The 4,707-nt window shown below is 53.9% G+C and overlaps 1 long non-coding RNA gene across 1 annotated transcript; it reads right to left on the bottom strand.

Annotated features, from left to right (window-relative positions):
- Nucleotides 1–486: 486 nt before the first annotated feature.
- Nucleotides 487–2,857, bottom strand: LOC136404042 (uncharacterized). The gene is made up of 3 exons (XR_010751218.1): nucleotides 2,779–2,857; nucleotides 2,562–2,663; nucleotides 487–831 (listed from the first exon to the last, which is right to left on the bottom strand). It is a non-coding gene; the product is annotated as an uncharacterized lncRNA (long non-coding RNA).
- Between the last annotated feature and the right edge of the window lie 1,850 nt (nucleotides 2,858–4,707).

The raw sequence follows: 4,707 nt of genomic DNA, 5'->3' as shown, positions 1-4,707 counted from the left end.
CCACAGGTCTGCAAGACGAAGGGAAAGAAAAGCCCATCAAAACCCATCCCCACCAGTAGGGACATGCCACAGAGTCGGTTCCCCCACGCTGGTGGCCGCCCTGCTTGCTCTGCAGCTGTCCCACCCTGCCTCTGAAACGCCACAGAGGAGGACCCGTTGAGGGGTACACCGGGCTGGCCTACTGTAATATGCAAAAGTCAACAGCAGCCCCACCCACCATCTAAAGGTCAGCAAATGAGACCTCTGATGTTTGGGGTCTGCGGGGGGCCAATGAGTGCTGGAGACAGCTGCAGGGCTGAGACCATGTCCGGCGGAGGGGCTTCCACCCGGCCGTGTTCCAGGAGGTGGGAGCCCGCCAACGGGGCCAAGGCGGGCGACACAGTGAGTTGTGCTAACCTGCTTTCCTCATCCCGCACGGTGTGCAGGGCAACCACACGTCCTCCGACAGGTGGTAGAAACAAGACGGCTAAGATGACAGGACCCGATAGAGGCTTTTACTTTGAGCTGACTCCCTAGGTGTATCGCAGGGCAGAGGGACCGGCCTCCGATCTGGGGTCCCCTCCTCCGCTCCGGGTCTCCTTTGGGGAGAGTTTGTCTGGGGCGGCCTCATTCCTCCCTAATGGCTTTCATAAGCTTGCTTCCACACTTTAGCTTTAATACGCCAGAGGAGAATGAGTGGGGACAGCAACACGACACGGATGTTTACGGCTTCTTCCCCAACGTCGCAGAACTGCGTGCTTCGAGCTAGTGGTTTTGAGGAATGATGAAAAACAGGTGGTTTTACCCCAATTTCCAGGAATTAGAGGCAGATTCTAGGAGAGTGGGGAGTGTCTGCATTTAAAAACAAGAGAACACATCTGGTGAGGAGACTTGACTGCCCATTAAACGACCTTCAAGGCTTTTCCCAGCGAGGCTCGGCCTGGGGGTGCTGCCTACCCTCCCCCCAAAAAGCGAGGCTCGGCCTGGGGGTGCTGCCTACCGTCCCCCCGAAAAGCGAGGCTCGGCCTGGGGGTGCTGCCTACCCTCCCCCTGAAAAGCGAGGCTCGGCCTGGGGGTGCTGCCTACCCTCCCCCGGAAAAGCGAGGCTCGGCCTGGGGGTGCTGCCTACCCTCCCCCCACCCCGGTTGACGGCCGATAAAGGTTTCCCTTAACTTCCAATGTCCCGCACAGAGCAGCGACTATGCTGACGGTGAGCTATGCCCTGCTCTAACCTACCCTCACTTTGCCAGAGAGAAATTTCTAGAACTCAAGCCTGACCGTGCATTGTCACTCCCCTATTGAAATTAACTCATTGGTTCTCAGACTCGGAAGGTTATAAAGGCCCCTCACAGTGCGGCTGTGGCTTATCTGTCTGCCAAGTTATTCAGAGGTCCACTGCAGCCAGCCTCTCTCCCACTGTTGGCTTTGTTCTCTCCATTTGCGCGCTCTCGCTCTCCCTCTCTCTCCCTGCCTAACTTAGAGTTGAAGACTCAGGCTTTGGGAGATGTCCAGCATGGCCGCCCAGCGCTGCCCACCGCCTCTGAGTTAGGGGCGGCATGGCACCCACAGGGGCCTGGCAGTCCACGTCTCTGACCTGGCCTCATGCGTGCGCTCCAGGCCGTGTTCTCCCTTCTCTGGGTCTCGCATCACATTACGATATATTCAAGTGCGAGGACCACGTCTCCTCTCCGTTTGCCAGAGAACAGACTTTTCTTGCGGGAAATGCGTCCTAGTTGCTGTGCTACACTTTATATAATTATAGATGCAGTGGCGAAACTCACAGAAATAAAGACACGATTGCCACCTGTATTAGTGGGCTCAGGCTGCCCTAGTCAAGTGCCACCAACCGGGTGGCTTAAATGACAGAAGTGTACTATTGCACAGGTGTGGGCAGGGAGTAATGAGACCAGTGTCAGCATTCACCGTCATGTAGGAAAAACAGACCTGCCAACCCATCAATGATACCGAATAATAACAGCTACGCTGGAAACGGCCGGGCGCAGAGGCGGCAGAAGAGCCGGAGGGACCCCAGCCCTCTGCGGAGGGTTGCTCAGCACCGGGGGCGGGGCAGCAAGCGCAGGGGCGTGGCCTGGGCTAGAGCCCTGAGCGTGGGGTGGAGAGGAAGGCTGTTCCCGAAGGTCTGTCTCTGCCCGAAGGAGTTAGGAGGCTGTGTCTACACGGAGGCTGTGTCTGCACCTACGCTGGGGACACTCTGCGTGTTTTGTTTGAAACACAGACTTCATGTTTCTGTTGTTATTGTTGCGGTTGTTGAGGGGACGTGGAGGTGGGCAGAGCAAAGTGTCCTAATATAACCATCATGAACGCCCACCGTGATTCCCTCGTCTGGGTTGTCCCCAGGCAGGGACACCTGCAGAGGGCGCCTGTCCTGGGACAATGGGTTATGGGATCAGCGCTTGAACAGAAATAATGGGGGGGGGGGGCATGAGGAAGGGAGAAGGGCATTGTGGGGAAGGTCAGGGGCAGGGCGGGCCTGAGGGACGATGCATCTCCCTACAGGGCCGAGAGGCGCAGCACCTGTGGGAGGGGGTGCGACTGGCTGAGGCAAAGGGTGTGACATTTACCTGACTGCAGCCCTCCGGGAGTGAGTACCTCCTTGTGGTGTGGGGACCACTATTCAACACCTTTTTCTTCACCTGTTGTTTCCCTTAGGCCTCCTATCCTCCCTGAGGAAAGGAGGGGCAGGGATTGTTGACTCTGCCGCAGGCTAGAGAAGACAGAGGCTGGGGGACATCACGCTGGCCAGGGACACCCAGGCTGACCACTCCTTGACCTGTGTACCTCTTCCTCGGTGGGGCTCCTGTCCCATTTCAGGCATGCTGCCTCATCCCTTTCCAAACCATGGAAGCAGGACTGATTCCTTAAACCCCCGAGGACAGAAAGCAACAGGTCAAACCGGGGCTGGAGAAGCCGGACCGGGCCAGAGCCTGTGGGTGGGTCTGAGGAGAGCAGCAGGCAGTGAAGGGTGGGAGCAGCAGGAGAAACAGGGCTCGATAGGCTTTAGGCAAGTTCAACATTCACGCATAAAACCACAATCTTTTTTAAAGATTGGCACAAATAAAAGGCCTCACTAAGCACATTCCAGGCCTCACTAAGCACATTCCAGGGGCTGTCTGTGGGGGAGGAGCAGGTTCATCTCTCCTGCAGGTCCTGCAGGCGTCATTCCACAGGTCAGTGAGTCACTATTTCCGTTGTGGGCAGTGTTGGCTTTGGTATTCCTGAGCCTTCAGACGGCCTTGGGCTGTCAGCCTAGAGCCCCTCGAACAAATAAACATGACCAGGAGGAGACTCTTCTCCTTCGGTTCCCACATTCACAGAGTCACGGGACGGCAGCAGAATTGATTTGAATGGTTGACTGTGATTAGACTCCAGCTGTTCAGTGTTCAAGGATGGGTAGGTGACTGATGCTAGGTCATTGCAGGTCCCTGAGTACCTGGCTAGTCTTCCTAGGCTAGTCTCCACCCAGCCTAGAGCAAACAGGCAGGGCTTGAGGACCCAGGGGACTCCCTGGGCTGCCTCTGTGGGCACACTGGCTGGAACCCATGTGGCCACATTGGGCTGGAGGGGTGACTGCAACCCCTTACTTCCCTCTTTGGTAGGGAGTCCTCCCTTTCTCCCTGTTAGAGAAAGTTGGCTTTGGTTTTACTTGTTTCTTGAATGTCTGTATTGCCAAAAGCTCGCTCTACGAGAAAGAGAAGAACCCACGCTTGGTTTTTATCTCTAGACCTGGCCAGCTAGTTTGTAATGAAATAAACACACGTACTGGCCAGTGTGTAAACTACACTCAAGGCAGACTAGCAAGACAGTTTCACAGCACAGACTACGGCTGGGCATCACCTGCGCTAGATCAAATCCCACTCCCACCTGGACTGATTGATACGCAGCTTTGACACAGGACCTAACTTTCTAAACATCCACTTTCTCATCCATCCAATGGGAATCAGAGTAGTATCTACTTCAAGGCAGCTGTGAAAATCAACTGAGTTAACCCACTTGCAGCGCTTGGCCCAACCAGCATTTTCTGAGCGATATCTCTAATCATTATTTCTACATCCATTCTTAGAATAGAGATAGGTCTCTGTGTGTGAATTATATTTTCCAAAGTAGTAGAAAGGAGGCCATATGAGGGTGTCTACATTTCTTCTGAAACACCATAGTTATAAAAGAGCCTAGTAAGGCTAAAAAGACTTCTTCTTGTCTGTCCCGGGTTGACACAGGTTTTTGAAAATCTCATTCCAGTTGAGGAGCCTGGCAGCCGTGGATTACCCAACAATGGTTACCATGGCTGCGAGGAGGAAGCAGAAAGAACCTGCCGGCATTGTTTACTGAAGAAAGGGGAGTCTAGCTCCTGTAGTTAACTAATGACTGTGCTGCGTCCTTGAGACTAAGATAGAAATGACTGCAAAACGCTTAGAAAATATAGCCATGCCCTTTCCAAGGAAATCCTGGAACATACCTCAGCACCCTGAGAGAACTGGCCCACCACTCCGTAAGTATGTCCCCACACTGAGAAATGCTGCAAAGGTCTTCTTTCACATTGTAGGTGATTTTCTGTCTCAAGTGTCAGCATGTGTTTATGTTCCCAACATTTTAAGGACACTTTTCTCAGGAAGTGAAGATGAATGAGTCATAGTGACCCGGATATCTGGGTTAATGGCAAGAATTGTGGAAATGGTTGGGGGAGGAGAGAATTCATGAAGCCATTCACGC

The sequence above is a fragment of the Saccopteryx leptura genome, chromosome 4, assembly GCF_036850995.1.
Source record: "Saccopteryx leptura isolate mSacLep1 chromosome 4, mSacLep1_pri_phased_curated, whole genome shotgun sequence".
In the NCBI taxonomy this organism is placed as follows: Eukaryota; Metazoa; Chordata; class Mammalia; order Chiroptera; family Emballonuridae; genus Saccopteryx; species Saccopteryx leptura.
Note: the sequence above shows the minus strand (reverse complement) of the source record. Positions and strands in the feature narration are given on the sequence as shown.